The sequence below is a fragment of the Macrobrachium rosenbergii genome, chromosome 2, assembly GCF_040412425.1.
Source record: "Macrobrachium rosenbergii isolate ZJJX-2024 chromosome 2, ASM4041242v1, whole genome shotgun sequence".
NCBI classification, from domain to species: Eukaryota; Metazoa; Arthropoda; class Malacostraca; order Decapoda; family Palaemonidae; genus Macrobrachium; species Macrobrachium rosenbergii.
In genome coordinates, this window is record NC_089742.1 from 72,662,542 (window position 1) to 72,680,447 (window position 17,906).

Consider the following 17,906-nt stretch of genomic DNA (forward strand, 5'->3'; position numbering starts at 1 on the left):
TTTCCATCTGTGTTCCTTCCAGATTCAGCTCCCTATAAATTTTCCTTCCAGTCTTGAATGACTTAACAACCAAAGTGACCCAACCATCGATCTTACTACTTATTGAGCTGTTAACTGAACTGTGAAGTCTACAGGTTAAAACTTCACTCAAGAGCTGCTCTAAGAGCAATACCCCCTGGTGGCATAAGGCCGCCCTGATCTCCAATAACAGCAACATCACTCTTATCCAGCTTTAACCAGAAAAGTTACCAAAGGAAAAAGTACCTTTATTTATCTGACAACTTATCAGAAGGCTATGCCCTTCTATGAGAAATCATAAGAAAAACTGTAGACACAGTAATAAAAAATGACAAGAACTGGCCCTACTGCTTTCTTTTTTTTTATTATATGCATTGAAAAAAGATATTTTCTGGTTGAATGTATATTTCTTCTATGGAGTGTTTTTTCAAAAGCCAAGATATAAAACAAAGGAAATATTTCAGTCAATTGCTGGACCATTGCGTTACCTGTGAAATTATTAAGTCAAAGTCTCAAGAATTTGTATACTCAAGTTGGGCATTAATTCCTATCAAGAAAAAAAATTGTTCTAGAAACTGTCGTTGACCCTCTTTGGTTTGGTTCTTCATATAGTGGGTCCTAATGAGGCATGAGAGCCAAAAAAATTTGATAAATAGATATGGTAACAAATGAATGAATGTGTTGTTAAGTTATTTTGTTCCTACTAGGCCTCCTTACTCTCAAAAATGATGGTAGGATAATAGAGGGTTAAGACTTGAAGTCCCCACCTCAGGGATGTTACGTACCTAGGTCCCCTCATTCTGCATATTTATAAAGAGGTTTTTGGTGAGAATTTATTACCTGTAGAATACCGTCCTGTCTACAGCCCCCTATAGGGAGATTAGCACCTGTTTACCATGACTTGATGTAATCATGAGTAGCATCACTTTTAATGGATACATCTGTAGTAGTATCTTTCATGTTCCTATTTGCGTTAATATTTGAAATGACTTTGAATAAATATTAGCCATATCATTTGCACCTGTTTCTTGATTCTTTACCAAATCAGTTTTTTCTGGGGGGGGGGTACTGTCATTGTGTCTGCTATTAGGCAGCAAGTTTTGTATTTTCTTAATACAAGCCTATTCAGGTTCAATTCCAAACTCATGATATTAGAGCAGTGGCCACTTACATTAATTATTTTCATTACATGAATTTCGGGGACCTTACCAAATGTTCAGGGTGGAATTCGCCCCTAGTTTTCAACGTCTCTATTTGAAATCTTTAGCAGCTCTTAAATTCCTGCAAGGAACTTTGTCCCTCTCTGGTTCCCTTTCTGATTCTTAGTCACTTTCCCCTTCACTGCCTCAGTTATTCCCTTACAAGCAGTTCATTGTCTTTAATAGCATAAGAATGATATTTATTTCTCTGTTATTATTTCACCGGGTGACACGGGACCGATCCAGAAAAAGGATTTTGACAAAAGAAAAATCTATTTCTGGGAGGGGCCCGTGTCACCCGGTGACCCACCCTGTTTTTTTTTCATTCTCCCTCCCATGGTAAACATCATTCTAGTGGGGTGGGTGCTAACATGGAATGCGGCTAGTATTGCCTTGTGTACAGTCCTTGAGTAGTGCATGGGCTTGTATCGGCACCTCTCTCGTTGGGACTTTTGACATTGGGAATCTTTATAGGGCAGGGTCCCGTGATTGTGACAATCTCACCCTTTACCATACACGACTCCATTTCTTGGAGCTCGCTCTGGAGGTAGTAACCCCAGCTTTACATTTAGCTTTTCTCTGGTATCTAGCAACGGAATTCCTAGAAATAAGTGCTGAATGGACTATTTCACCGGGTGACACGGGCCCCTCCCCAGAAATAGATCTTTCCTTTATCAAAATCCTTTTTCTTGAGATTTATTTTTCTGTTTTGTTACTTGTATCTGTATAAGTTTTTGTTTCATTCTTGGTTCTTGTTATTGAAGAATATCTATGTTTCTTAGCTGGCAGTTCTGTATTGTGTATATAATAAATACATTCTTTGGACCTTGCATGATGATATTGTCAGTAATTAATACACTTTGGTTCACTGCACTTCCATTGTGTGGCATGTTCATCAGATCCATAATTTGCACATAGAGATTCATTTCGACAATTTTTCTTCGTATTTCCAAATATACAACAATTTTGACACCGCAGTGGCTTTGGGACATAAGCCACGCCTTTTCTTTTTTCTGTGTGAATGACATTTCTGCCGTCGAATGTCCATTTAATAAATAATTTTCTAATTTTGGTGCTGAAATTTTTTTGTCAGTTTCCAAGGTTAAAAACCTTGACCAACTTCCACTTCCAGAGAGGGAGCTGAAGTGAGTCAAAGTTGGGTCATGACGATATTTACCTTCTTGGGGTGTTTAATATGTATTAAAGTTTTAATACTACCTAGATTTTGATAAACTGAGGTTTCTTGGGAATAATCCATTGCCATGCCAGAAGTCATAGGGAGGTTTGAACTGATCATCAGACAACGAATAATATCAGTTTCGTCCAGGATGAGGTCCCTCTCACCAGGGAGGTCCAACAGGGGGAGCAGTAGTACTGTCACCCACAGTGATAACTGCTCTGGGATCCTCACCTGGATATACACCATACCATCAGTACGTAAGGAGTCATCAGTCCGTCGAGATCGGACCCAGCACTGAAGGTGTGGTTTAACATAAAAATTCCCCCTCACTCAACTGCGTCGGGCACTCTAGTTCTATGAGGGAGTGGCATGCCTTCCAACTCCACCCTCATTCAAAATTACAAGTGCAGTGATTTCCATAATTCAATACCATGCAAAGGTCTTCAACAAAGGAGGAAGAAGGGAAGGGGAAAATTAAAATTTACAGAGGAGGAATAAAAAGAGTTTTAGGTCTCTATGTTCAGTTGAATTCACAGCGGAGAGAGTAGGCATAAAAGATCATACACTCCCTGTAGTGGATCCCTTGTCAAGGGGTTGGGATCAGGGGGGTAAGCAGCAAATAAATGATCCCACACATCAATCTGGCAACCATCTTGGCCTTGTATTCATATATGTTACAAGGACTGTATCTTTTAGAGAAAGTTTGCCGGTGTGTTCATCTGATCTTAGTTTAATTAAGGTAATGTTGAGATGGATCAGGTTGTTCCTGCTGTTAGTTTTTCAAGAAAGGTATACTTGAAATCCAAGGCCAATTGGGATTGTAATCACCGTGATCTTTCTGAACTCAGTTGGCTTGATATTTATAGACATCTTAATATTACTGCATTTAAATTATCATCATTGCACTCTTATCAAGAGGAGAATTCCTGCAAAATCCTTAAGTTTTGTCACAAATGCTGAGAGTAAACTTGACTACCATGAAAAATAAGAAGCTTATTTAAGAAGGAATAATCATTTCAATTTTTGTGGCATAAATTCATTGAGCTAAAAAGGTAAGCCCAAGCTGAGACTGTGGAGATCTTGCTCTACTGTGGTGATGACTGTAAGTGGTAGGCTACCCTTCGTCATCACTCGTCATCCCCTTGTAGGAGCTGATGGGATTGCTGTACTGTATATTGCCCTAAACAGAAGGCAGAACTTTTGGCTAGGGTCTTCATGAGCAGTGTGGTGATTCCATGGTGTTGCATCAGTCATGCTTTTAGGAGCTAAGTCAAAACTTTGCTTCTGGGCCTTTACAGTTATGGCAGCAGAGACCCATCTCTTTTAAAAAGACTGCTGATTTCTTTGCACCAAAGATTACTACTATTTTCAGAAGATTACTTGGACTTGCAAGTTTTTCTTCTATTCAGAGGAACAGAAACATTGCTGCACTACCTGAGAGACTAAGCCAATTCTCAAGCTCCTCAAAATATAGGCCAATTTCAATTAACCCCTTTTATCTAATGTTTTTGAGATGTTCTCTAAGTGTCCTTGTAAGTTTGTTGAAGATAGTAACCTGCTAAGAGAATTACAGTTTGGTTTTCATAAAGTCCTTGCTACTTGGCACTTTTGTCAATATCTACTGTCTTGCAGAGTGCTCTTGATGAAGGTGCAGAGGCATGTGTGATCAATTTAGAGATTATAGTGCGACCATTTTAGGAAGAGACTTTTCCCCACTGACAGAGACAGTACGTTGATGCCACTTCTTCGACGTTCTTTTAATTCTAAACCTGTCAAGAGAAAACGATTGTTTTGTTCATGAGACTTACCTGTCAGATATATATATAGCTGTATTCTCCGAAGTCCGACAGAATTTCAAAATTCGCGGCACACGCAGTGGCCGGGCAGGTGGTTAGTACCCATTCCCGCCGCTGGGAGGCGGGTATCAGGAACCATTCCCATTTTCTATTCAGATTTTCTCTGTCGCCGGACTGTCAACACCTGTTGTCAGTTCCTCCGCCATTTGGATTTTGAAATTTGTTGTGTCAAGTATTTTGGTTGTTTTTTGGTATTCGACTGGATCTGTGACTTGGCATACGCTCTTTGTGGACCGTTTTTTATTTTGCTTTTGACTTTTCTTATAATTAAGATGTCTTACCTCTAGCTATTGAGTCTGTAGCTTGGGTGAATGTAAGGTGAGGCTATTGAAGACTTCGATAGTTCCTCACACTTTATGTATGATATGTAAGGGTGTTCAATGCTCTATGATAATCGGTAATGAATGTGTGGGATTGTCTGAGGGTGAGTGGAAGAAATATGAAGCCTATATGCTTAAATTGGAGCGTGATAGGCTGAGGAGATCTTCCTCCTAGAGTGCATCCTTAGATGGACAGTCAGGGTTTTCTCCTACTAGTAACCCTGTAGTAAATTTTAGTACTAACCCTGTAGTTTGTTGCTGCAGAAGGTAATTCCCTGGCTCTCGTGTTGGAGTCAATGCGTGCTCTTGAAACTAAAGTGAATGCAATTCAAACGCATAGTGTTAGTGCTAGTGCCCCTAGTGTTGTGGAGGGGGCGTCAGATCGGCCCTATAATGCCTCTAGGCCTGGACCTCTGTCGAACTCCCAGGACCAGGGAGGGGGCATGTCGAAAGCCGCATGAGGGTTACGGGGGCTTCCCACCGATCTGGCGTCCCTTCGGCAGGCCCTGATGATGCTACCCAGGCTGCCAGGGATCATGCACAGGCACGCATCCTGAAGGATTGCTTCTCGTCCTCCGACACGTCCTCCCCGCCTCGGGGTTGGAGCTCTCTTGGTTGGACTCTCGCCCTCTTAAGAGAAGCTTAGAGGAGAGGACGCTTCACGTCCTCTTCCTCTAGACGTTTGTGCTCTTCCCCGGAAGTTGCGTGGATATTCCTCTGCAGAAGAGAATAAAGTGTTTTTCGGATGATGACGCTACTCGACCCCCCTGTCGCGCTAAGGCAAGGGCTAGAGCTTCTTCCCCTGTGAGAAGGAAGTATACGTCTCTCGCCCCTTTCCTTCTCTCAGGTTCAGCCCTTCTCCCGAGAGAGTTGCTTCTCCAACGCGTAAGATTTTGTTGGGTTTGCAACAGCAGCTGGATGCTCTCATGAACCTTTCAAGATTCGAAACTGCCTGTTAAGAGGTACAGACTTTCACCTTCGTCTCCTGCTTCGTCTTCCTCGTCTGCTAGATGTTTTGGGGCTTCTCGTCTGTTGTCTAGAGAGAGTGTTTAGTGGCTTCCTATTCGTCTTCCCCGATTTGAGGTGTTGGACTTTTCTCTTGACTCGCGCCAGGAGCGCGTGTCTTGCTCTTCGTGCGCTTCTCACGCTTCACGCGCGCCTCACCTTGACGCTCGGCGGGCGCCTAGCCATGACGCTTCGCGCGCGCCACGCTGTGACTCTCTTCTAGTACTTACCACGGAGCCTCTCGTGCGTCACGCCATGACGCTCCGCTCGCCGCCGCGTATAGCTTCAAGTCTTGTGTTGACGCGCTCCAGTTGTACATCATGTCGCACAACTACCCGCTTCAACATCTGATGTCCTTCTTAATTTAGCCAGTACTTGCTTCGGCAGTACATATACTAAAATTGGAACGATACAGAGAAGATTAGCATGGCTCCTGTGCAAGGATGACACGCAAAATCGTGAAGCGTTCCGCATTTTTTATGTTTACTATACGTACTCTAGTTGACGACTTCTTCGATCGCGGGAGTTCCCGCTCACGTATCGGCGAATCGGAACTACTTTCACCACTCACTCAAGACCCGCCAGCTGGGGAAGAACATCCTCTTTCGTCACAGCCTTTGGATGAAGAGAAACATCTTTCGTCTTCTTCTTCCTCTGATTATCAGACTTTGGCTTTTTTCTTAAGGATCTGTTTCCTGAGACTTTTCAACCTTCGGCTCCTCTCTCTCCACCTTCGCAGTTGTCTTTGTCTTAAGGGGAGCGTTTGACGAAAAATCAAATCAAAACTTTCTGGGATTTTTTTATATGGCATCATACATATCCTGACTATCTTCTCAGAAAGTTTTATTTAAAAATTCGCCATAGTTAGGAGTTATAAACAAAAACAGTAACCCTATCATAGACAAAATTACATTTTTCGTATAATGTAATGATATTGTCGGTATATCGGTGGTAATTTCCTTTTAGCTATGAAATAAAAATATCTAATGCATTATATGGCAACCCTGTGGACCTAGTGCGCATCAGCGAAAGACAGGAATGCCGCAGGGCAGTCAGTGGCAATCAGTCAGTAGCAGCTCAGAGCTTGACTAAGTAAGACGTCGCGCTGCCCAACCTGAGCCGTGTTTTGACACTCGCTTCATTTAGCTTCATTTAGCGAAGTTATATTACTTTGCAAGTCTATTGTTATATTTTTTGGCTTTTCAATGTCATAAAAACATCAACTGTGTAACAGCAAGCAAATAAATACACAGAGAAGCAAAAATATCGTATTTCTCAAAACTAAAGTTATCGACATTCAAACTGCATCTCCTTCATAACGAGTGCACCGATCTCAATGATACAAAAAGTAAACGAAAGCTAAATAAATTGCCTACAAACAAAGGGGCTTCCATGGGAAGCAACACGAGACCCGCACCACGAGAGAGAGCTTTTTCCCAAAGGAATGTCACTTCCAAGAGAGGTAGCAAGTGACTCCTTTCATCTCGACTCCATTAGCAACCAGGCTTCATTTTGCACAAGCCTGGAAAGAGTGAGGGGCAGACGTTTGGTCCCTCCTACTGTTAGAGAGAGGTTGCTTGATTCCCTTCCTGTCTCCTCCTCCTTTGTTTTTTGTTTCCCAATTGCCATCCTGTCAAACAGAAAATTCTGTTTGACCTGCTTGAACAGATGTTCGAGCGGAGAGCAGTGGAACAGGTCTTGTACTTGCTGTTCCCCGGGATTTTACTACAGATTGTTTCTAGTCCCAAAACTTTCAGTAGGCTGGAGACCCGTCTTGGACGTCAACAGGTCGAACAACTTGGTCCGGAAGGAAAAGTTCAAGATGGAGACCTCGCAGTCAATACTAGGAGCCCTTCATCCCGGGGATTGGATGGTATCTTTGGATCTCCAAGATACTTATCTTCACGCCCCAATTCATCCACGTTCGATGAAGTATCTCAGGTTGTCTTGGGGGACTAGACGTACCAGTTCAGGGCTCTCTGCTTTGGACTCTGCACAACGGCCATACCACGTTGAAAGCACCGCTTCTCGTCCGATCAGCGAAGTTAAGCAACGTTGGGTCTGGTCAGTACTTGGATGGGTGACCGCCTGGGAACACCAGATGCTGTTGGCGTCACATTTTGCTCTGAGGGTGTTTACACTTCTCATGAAAAACGTTGCGATGCAGTTGCACCTGTCGCACGTCAGGATCTCACTCTACTTGGAAGACTGGTTGATTCGAGCGTCGTCAAAGTGAAGGTATCTGGAGGACCTTCAGTTGACTCTGCAACTCGTGAAGTCCCTGGGACTTCTGGTCTGTGGAAAAGTCGCAGCTGATCCCCTCACTGTCCATTGTGTCTGGGAATTCAGATGTATTCAGCGGCTTTTATAGCGTCTCCGTCGCAAGAACGGCAACTTCTATGTACGAAAAAGTCTCGGCCTTCTTGGAAAAGGAAACATGCTCGGTGAGGGAATGAATGAGTCTGCTGGGACCATTTCCTCGCTGGAGAAGTTTGTTTCACTGGGGAGTCTGCATCTCAGGCCTCTTCAGTTCTTTCTGTTGGAGAACTGGCAAAGCAAGGAAGACTTGAAAGAGGAATTGAGAATTCTTCCTTCTATAAAAGAGGATCTGTAGTGGTGGCTCGATCCAACGAAATTGCAGAAAGGATCTCCCTCAAGCTTCTGAACTCCGACCTAGTGTTGTTTTTCCGACGGGTCGTCAACAGGTTGGGGGCAACACTAGAGGAGAGGAAGTGTTAGGAACCTGGAGAGAGGAACAGGTGTCCTGGCACATCAACTTCAAAGATTTGGCGGCTATCTTTTAGCTCTCCAATTCTTCGAGGTCCAAGTTTGCAATCGTGTAGTTCTAGCAAACTCGGACAATACTACTTGTTCCCTGTTCAGCCTTGCAAGAGAGATTATTCTTTGAGCCTATGCTCGCAACATATCGATTCTCACAAGTTTTGTTGCAGGGGTCGAAAATGTTCGAGCAGACCTGCTCTGTTGGCGCCATCAACTCCTGCCGAAGGAATGGACCCTTCATCAGGAGGTTTGCCAAGATTTTTGGAAATTTTGGGGTCGCCATCTTGTGGATCTTTTCATGACCTCAAGAACAGCGAGGCTCCCTCTATAAAGCTCATCTGTACTCGACCCGGGGCAGTTGCGATAGATGCTCTTCTCTGGGATTGACGGGAATAGATGTTTACGCCTTTTCCCCGTTCTAAATTCTGGGAGAAGTCATACGCAGGTTCGCGGCCTCACAAGGGACGAGGATGACTCTCATCCCCACGTTTTGGCCTTCAAACCACTGGTTCTCGGAGTTTCTCTTCTGGTTGGTAGACGTTCCGAGGACCCTTCCTATGAAAGCAGACCTGCTCATACAAACCCACTTCGCGAGATATCTTCGAATCTCCCCGCTCTGAACCTGACTGCTTTCAGACTATCGAAACTTGGTCAGAGCAAAGGGGTTTTTCTGGCCAGGTGGCACGGGCCATCGCTAGAGCCAGAAGTTCTTCATCTAAAAGGATATATCTAGCGAAGTGAGCAACCTTCAAAGGTTGGTGTAGAAAGAAGGGCTTTTCCTCTTCCTCTATCACTGTGAGCCAGGTTGCGGATTTTCTCCTTTACTTAAGAGAAAAACTCGGTATAGCAGTTCCGACTATCAAGTGTTATCGGAGCATGCTTTCGATTGTTTTCAGACACAGAGGATTAGATTTGTCTGACAATAAGGACCGCCACGATCTTACGAGCTCTTTCAAGACGTCCAAGGTTCCTCAGCTAATTCCCCTTGCTTGGAACTTGGACGTAGTGCTCAAGTTTTTGATGTTTAGTCCTTTTGAGCCTCTCCACTCTGCATCTCTTAAGGATGTTACTCGAAAACGGCATTCCTCACGGCCCTGGCGACGGCGAAGAGAGTGAGCGAAGTTCGAGGCCGTCATGTGGGCTTCAAGGAACACAATGCTGTCTATTCTTTAAGCCCTAAGTTCTTGGCTAAGAATGATAGGTCTTCTAACCCTTGGCCTAGACACTTTGAAATTAAAGGTTTAGCAGACCTTATTGGACAGGAACCTGAGGGAGTTCTATGTCCAGTTAGAGCTCTCAAGTACTACCTTAAAAGAACACAGGACACTCGTGGTCCCTCGGATAATTTATGGTGTTCTGTGAGGCAACCAGTTAAACCTATGTCGAAGAATGCACTGGCATTCTTCATTAGGGACGTCATTAAGGACGCACACTCTAGTTGTGACGACTCCAACTTCAAGTTGTTGAGAGTTAATGCTCACGAGGCGTTCAAGAAAAATATGGTACTCAGTGACATTCTCAGTGCCACATTTTGGCGAAGTCAATTCAGTGTTTGCCTCACACTCTTGGCAAGATGTTTAGGTAGCATACGAAAATTGCTTTTCGCTGGGACCATACATTGCTGCTTCAGCAACCTTGGGGACAGGGGGTAACTCTGATCCTATCCCCTTTTTAATTGTGTTTTTATGGTTGTTGGGTCGACTACTGGAGGCAGTCTTCCCAATCCTTTGCAAACTAACGCTTTAGGTGTTGGTTAGGTGGTTAGTAATGCTCTTTTGTCCTCTTTGTATGGTCTATGATCTAGTCACATTGTGGTCACGCCCCGTTGACAGATCATCTAGAAGTCGCCAGCTATATAGGTCACTACCTCGCTGGGGTCTCTAGTAAAAAGCAGAAGCAGACTAGAGTGACAGTAACCACTCAGTCAGCTATGCTATCAGATAAGGAACCAAAATAATTTTACCAATAATTGGTTTTTTCCTAATTCTTGGCTGTCTCTACCCCCTCCAAAGGTGGTATTCAGCTATATATATATCTGACAGGTAAGTCTCATGAACAAAATGATATTTTAATGATAAAATAAAGTTTGTTCATACTTACCTGGCAGATATATATATTCATATTGCCCTCCCTCCTCCCCTCAGGAGTCAGTGGCGTTAGAAAATCTGAATAGAAAATGGGAATGGTTCCTGATACCTGCCTCCCAGCGGCGGGAATGGGTACTAACCACCTGCCCGGCCACTGCGTGTGCCGCGAATTTTGAAATTCTGTCGGACTTCGGAGAATACAGCTATATATATATATCTGCCAGGTAAGTATGAACAAACTTTATTTTATCATTAAAATATCATGTTTATTGCAATAAGAATAGTGTTAGGTATTTTCGGACATGTATACTCTCCCGCTGAAATTTATTTCGTTCATAAATCATCGTCTATGTTAATGTAATTTAGAAACGTGGCATATGTTTTTACAGGCGCTGCCAATAATTATTGTCAGCTTAAAGCAGGTCATTTTCGGGATGGTTAAGCCGTTTAATCCAAGAAATAATGAAGGATTATTCTCTTAAAGACGAGTTCTGCCTGGAGCATCCCGAGAAGTAGCTTGGAACGTTTACAAGTACTTCATCACGGAAAAAGAACAACGGTCCCTTACACGACGTTTCAAAAGCAGCTTAACGTCTACTGGAGCAACGGCTAAGTAAATCGACTATTCATTGTATTGTTAAAGAAGCTGAAGAGACGGAAGAATATGAAACTCCTGTTTTCCCACAGAAAACACGCTTAAGATCAAAACCGGTGACAAACTTAGATGACTTTGATAAGTGTGCTCTACGAAGGACAGTGCTAAATTTCTACCTCAGAGAGGAAATTCCCACACCCGAAAAAATTTTGTTTGCATTTAAAGAAAATATAGGATTCAGTGGATGCAAGGAATCATTACGGAAAATATTAAAACAAATTGGGTTTAGATACAGAAAGGTGAATGGAAGAAATTTTCTCATGGAACGAACAGATGTGGTCAGTGCTCGGACGAAATTTCTACGGACAATGAAAAAGTTCAAGAGGATGGATATAAATCCGTGATTTATGTCGATGAAACTTGGGCGACTCAAAATGATACCAAACTATATCACAATTATATGACTTCGATAACAGCAACAGAACAGTAATAAAAAAACTATAATAGATGACGTAACTCAAAAACATTGCTCAGTACAGCATCCAAATAAACGAAACTGAAAATGAAAGAGCTTCTAATCGAAATATAGGTTTCCAATTTTCTTGCATTTACCATTTTCATATATTGATAATTTTTTTTATCTGAAATTTAAATGGGACAACAAAAGTTCATTCACAACTTTCTAATATAGTACACGTGCTTGATAACAGGCGCAAACAAAGAGCTTGAAGTCCGAAGGTTAATCCAGGATTTACAAAGTCAATTTAAGATGAGATTAGGTATTCCCAAAGGTAATCAGCTTCTCTTGACAGATGTAGGATTGAAAGGACATCGAAGAAGAGACAACACCGCACTGTCTCTGTCAGAGGGGCAAAGTCTCTTCCTAAAATGGTCGTACTATAGCACAGCCTTTAATGGTGTGAATCTTGAAGCACTTATCACTGAGATTACTGGGAATTAGTGGATCTTTTCTTTATATTTCAAATGGAGTTTTAATATGCAGGGCCCAAGGGACTGTGTTGATGGCCAGTATAGTAGCCTTAATGTCATTACAGGTATTCCTCAAGGTAGTGTTCTTGGACCTCTGCTATTTATTATCTACACTAGTGACATGTAACAAGGTGTAGAGAATAAATTGATTGCATATGCTGTTGATGCTACTCTGCTTCCTGTTCTTCCTTCTATGCACCTTAGGTTCATGGTTGCAGAATCCTTGAATAAAGATCTGGTACATATTCATGAGTGGAGTAGTCTTTAAGGCATGAAGCATAATCTTTCTAAAGTATGATATTTAGTCAAACCAGAATGCTTTTGCCTTTGCATCCTGATTTACATTTAAATGGTCAGTGACTTTTTAGATTTTAGGTGTAACTTTTGGTAAGATATTTGTAATGTTTTTTCTTGCTTCTCAAAAAAAGGATTTTGACAAAGGAAAAATCTATTTCTGGGGAGAGACCTGTGTCACCCGGTGAAATAACCTTTCAGCACTTATTTCAAGGTAAAGCTATTGCTAAATATACCAGAGAAAAGCTAAAAAGCTAAGCCGGAGTTACTACCCCCGGTGCGAGCTCCATGGTATGGAGTCGTTTATGAGAAAGGGTGAGATTGTCACAATCACAGGCCTCCGCCCTGTAAATCTTCCCAATGTCAAAAGTCCTACCGAGTGAGGTGCCGTTACATACCCCCGCACCACTCGCGGACTGTAAACAAGCCGGTCACCCACATTCCACATTAGCACCCCACACCGGAATGGTATTTGACCAGGGGAAAAGAGGAAATATGGGGGGTCACGGGTGACACAGGTCTCTCCCAGAAATAGATTTTCCTTTGTCAAAATCCTTTTTCTGGGTTTCTCGACCTGTGTCAGCCGGTGAAATAATAACAGAGAAATCAAAATACCATTCTGAAACAAAAGAAGATTGTAGAGGAAAGTAATAAAACTAAACATCTGCAAGAGAATAACTTAGTAGTAAGAATGGCATTAAGACATAATGATGACACCGTAATATACTTAGTTTTATAAATAACATAATTATACATGAATACAAGATCCTGAATGGAGAAGAGTACTTAAAATTACAGACTTAAGTACTAAACACATACTTAAAACTAATACAAGGAACTGTGTTCCACAAAACAATACAAAACAATATATGTAAATGAGGTAAACAATAAACAGGATAAATTCATGACATGGTCAGGAGAAGGTGTGAAGCATGCCTGACCTGGAGATGACCAAAGGGGAATAAATGAGGCAGGTAGGAGGGAGGAGAGTGACTGAGTACAGAAAGAATCATACTGGTGGGGAACTATGTTCCTGCTGCCACTGTAGAAAATTTAAGAGCTTCTAGTGATTTCAGGTAGTGGCGTTTAAAGACTACAGGGATTTCCACCCAGTGTACTTTGACAGATCCTCAAAATTCATATAATGAAAATAGTTAGTGGAGGTGGCCACTGCCCTGATGTCATGCACTTTTGGGACTGAATCTGGGTTTGCATGTTTAATGAAATATAGGATCTGTTGTCTAATGGCTTTCAAAGAAATGGTTCCGCCCCCTTGCCTTATAAATAAAGGCCCTGAAGTTATGTGTGAGGTTCTGTCTAAGAATGCTTTCAGGGTAAAGACTGGGCATAAAGACAGGTCTTGTGGGAGGGGGATGATCTTCCATGGGGACCACCTATCCTGAGGATCTTCATTTTTAGCTAGGAACTTAGGGTGAGGAGCTAGTAACACTTCACCTGATGGAAGGAAATCCAGATGATTGGGTTCTCTAGACAAGGCAGCCAGTTCAGAAATTCGAGCACCTGAAGCCAAACTAATTAAAAATAAGGTCTTCCTTAATAAGTTAGTGAAAGAACAGTTATGATTATCTATTTCTGAGGCTAACTTAAGGACATCATTTAAGAACCAGGAAACCGACTGTGGGCGGGTTACTGGTCTCAAACGAGCACAGGCTTTAGGGATAGACGAAAAATAAGAGTCCGTTAAGTTAATCTTAAACCCGTGCAAAAATATCTTTTTTAAGGCTGATTTTGCTGTAGTAATAGTACTAGGGGGCAGACCTTTTTCAAACAATGACCTAAAAAATGAAATGGCTAAATTAGTGGTCATTACTGTAGCTTCAGATTCTTTTAGAAAGAGTGCCAATTTCTTAACTGCTGAGTCGTATTGTCTAAGAGTGGATTCCCTTTTATCTGATTCTAGGAACAAAGTGTTAATAGGATCGATATTAGCATCCCTTTGAGCAGCAAACTTCATGAAATCCACAAAGCTAGGGCATTCTGAATTCTTGAGGAAGCTGACACAGTCTGAGTTTGTACTATTTGCGTCAGTTTCGGGTTGGGAATTTTCAAACACTGAAGCTTCAGTTCTAGAAGAAGTGGAAACCAGTTGCTCTTCGGCCAATTCGGAGCTACTAAGGCTACTTGGCCCTTGAATGTCCTGAGTTTGTGAAGGACTTTCAATAACAGGTTTACTGGGGAAAGAGGTAGATTCTTTTCCACTTGTTCCAATCTATGGACATCGCATCTGTGGAGTGGGCTAGAGGGTCCAGATTGGGGGCCACATAGCAAGGTAGTTTGTGGTTGCACTCTGTTGCAAAGAGATCTACTTGGAGACCCGGAACTTGGTTGCAAATCCACCTGAAGGAGGTTTTGTCCAGGGACCATTCCGACTCCAGCGGAGTTGTCCTGGACAGGGAATCTGCAATGACATTCCGAACCCCTGCAAGGTGGGTAGCAGACAGATGCCACTGGTGTTTGTTTGCTAGAGAAAATATTGCTATCATAACTTGATTGATCCGACTCGACTTGGAACCTCCTCTGTTCAGACAGTGCACTACTACTGCGCTGTCGAGAACCAATCTTATATAAATCCGATTGTTCGGGCGCAGTTTCTTCAGGGTTAGAAAGACTGCCATGGCTTCCAGAACATTGATATGAAACTGGCAGAACATGGTAGACCAAGTCCCTTGCACCTTCTTGTGTTGGGAATATCCTCCCCACCCGCTTAGGGAAGCGTCGGTGTGAATCACTAGGGATGGCGGAGGGAGCTGAAGGGGCACTGACTTTGATAAGCTCTTGACGGACGTCCAAGGCCGGAGTCTCTTCTTCAGAATCGGTGGAATCAGAGATACTTTGTCTCTGAATCTGACATTGGCTCGACTCCGCCAAACCCTGTTTACATCCTTCAGTTTGGATATCAAAAGAAGATCCGTCACTGAAGCAAACTGAAGAGAACCTAAGATTCTTTCTTGGGTACGACGGGAAGCTTTCTTGTTCTTGAGAAATTGCCTGGTTGCTTTTGCTATTTCTCTCCGCTTGGCCGGCGGAAGGGATAGTCTGTGTGTACCCAGGTCCCACTGGATTCCTAACCATTGAAAGCGACTCTCTGGAACTAGGCGGGATTTCTCCCTGTTTATCTGTAAGCCCAATGATTCCAGAAAGCCGATTACTATGGCTGTCGCTCTCCGGCATTCGTCGACGTTGGACGCCCAAACGATCCAATCGTCTAAGTATGCGGCTAGCATGATCCCTTGGGACCGGAGTTGTTGAACTACCGTGTCCGCCAGTTTGGTGAAGATTCTGGGAGCTATATTGAGACCGAATGGCATGACTCTGAATGAGTATGCTTGATTTCCTAGTCTGAACCCCAGATAAGGAGAGAACCTTCTCGCAATCGGGACGTGATAATAGGCGTCTGAAAGATCTATAGAGGTGGTTACGGCTCCACGGGGAAGTAAGGTCCGAACCTGCGAGATTGTAAGCATTCGAAACTTGTCGCATTGAATGTAGGAATTTAGACGGGACAAGTCTAGAATTACTCTTCGTTGACTGGAACCTTTCTTTGGGACGCTGAATAGTCTGCCCTGAAATTTCAGATGTCTCGCTTTCTTTATTGCCCTCTTTATTAACAGATCTTTCACAAAGTCCTTCAGAGCCTTGGAGGGTGATTGATGGAACCTGATCGGGGGGGGAGGACTTTTGATCCAACCCCACCCCAATCCTTTGGAGACTATGCTCTGGGCCCAGGGACTGAAGCTCCACTGGTCCCGAAAATGATACAACCTCCCGCCTACCTGAGATATCTCACTGTGCGGGAGAGGGCCTGCCTCCTCTAGATCCCCTGCCTCCCCTTCCTTTGGAGGAGGAGCGGGATGAACCTCTACCTCTGAAGTACCCTAGCTCTCGTTCCTTTTGCATTTTGGATTGACCGAAATGCTCCCTGATTTTCGTAAGAGGCATTATAAGCAGGGGAGGAAACGTAAGAAGGGGCAGCGAGAGGTTGATGGGCTGGTTGAACCAGCACATACTGAGGTTGAGGCTGAGGTTGGGAGGTTGAGGGATGTCCAGGGCCGGGGACCTGGACGGCCTGCAGTACTGTCTGAGTCGGGAGCCGCTTAAATTTCTTGAACTTCTTCCCTTGTTTAGGTGAGTTCCGGCGGGCTCAGATTGTTTCCTCTTGGAGGACAAACCCCAACGGGAGCGGAGACTCTGGTTGGCCCTAGTTGCCTCTGCTAGGACTGCATCAACCTCTTCCTGAGGGAATAGGTTAGCTCCCAGATGGAGCTTTTATGAGCCTGTTAGGCTCATGACGGATAGAAGCTGCCGAAAAGATGTGCTTCCGGCAGTTCAATCGGCCTTTACAAAATCATAGAGGTCCTGTTGGAAACTTCCCAGGAGAGATTTCGTCAACACCTGGAAAAGAGGATCCTCGCAGTATACCACTGACGCCGCCTCTGCCAAAGTCAATGAGTTTAAGGACCTACTAAGTCTGTCCTTAGCGTCTGCTTCGGCCTTCAGGAGCGACTCTGGGATTCTGGGAGTTGCTCGCTAAAGAGGTTAGAGGCGCAGTCAGGGTCCAGCTGGGTAACCGTAAAGGTATCCGGGGTTGCCGCCCAATACTGGGAATCTCCGGGTAAGACCAGTGATGTGGGATCTATCTCCCGGAGATGAGGAACTGGTTTGCCCTCCACGCAAGCTTGGTTGGTGAGGGAGGCGACTTTAGAGGTGCATGGAGTGGGGAGGGCTTCCCCCAGAGAGAACATGGTAAATGCACCTTTTGCCAGAGTGAGCTTTGTATTCTCCGCCTGCCACTCTGACAAGGTCCGTAGTAGGGCTGATTGGGCCTGGTCCCTCGGGAAGATGACTGTCTCCTTTGGGACCTTATCGGACCGGATCCAAGCCTCCTCTGTAAGCCTGGCATATCCTGCATAGGGGGATTTCAGGTTTGGAGGGAAGAATTCCAGTTCTTCCAACCTGCGAGTGCCTAAGCCCTCAATAGTGAGAGTACCCTCATGTTGGGGAGCAAAGAGGGTCAGGCGCCAGGGTTCCCTTTATCGAAAGGGGGCAGGTTGGAGGTATCTGGGACGGAGAAGGGTTTGTTGGCCGCTCCGCCACTCATGAACCCGGAGATCAAAGTCCTCTGTGACTTCACCTCCTCTGATAAGGAGAGCATAGAAGCGTTTGAAGAAGACAGCTGATTCGAGAATTGCGACAGCTTGTCGTCAACTCTCTTGTCAAACTGCTTCATAAGAAGCTCAGCAAACGCTTCCGCATCAAAGGAAGGAGGGGTGGGAGTCTCCTTACTATGCTTTGACCGTGCTCCCTTCCCAGAAGTAGAGGCCTTGCTCGTAGACGGCACGGGGCTAGGGGGCCGTGACATCTTCGAGGGAACCTCGGAGCGGACCTTCTGGGATTTTAAGGTCTTTTTCTTAACAGATTTAACCTTAGGGACGGTAGACCTTGCACCGTCCATAAGGCAAGAGGATTTCACAAATCCTCTGAAGGAAGAAGCAGTAGAAGAGGGAGAACTAAATAATAGATCACCTGCCTCACTTACCCCCTTACCTGGCTGTTCCAAGTC

The 17,906-nt window shown here is 43.9% G+C and overlaps 1 long non-coding RNA gene and 2 other non-coding genes across 4 annotated transcripts in view; all 3 read left to right on the forward strand.

Annotated features, from left to right (window-relative positions):
- Nucleotides 1-17,906, forward strand: part of LOC136848567 (uncharacterized) — a 94,453-nt gene that overhangs the window by 25,323 nt on the left and 51,224 nt on the right. The gene's annotated exons all lie outside the window — the stretch shown is intronic.
- On the forward strand, nucleotides 5,950-6,056 carry LOC136850154 (U6 spliceosomal RNA). The gene has a single exon (XR_010856556.1). It is a non-coding gene; the product is annotated as a U6 spliceosomal RNA (small nuclear RNA).
- LOC136850114 (5S ribosomal RNA) lies at nucleotides 7,573-7,691 on the forward strand. The gene has a single exon (XR_010856542.1). It is a non-coding gene; the product is annotated as a 5S ribosomal RNA (ribosomal RNA).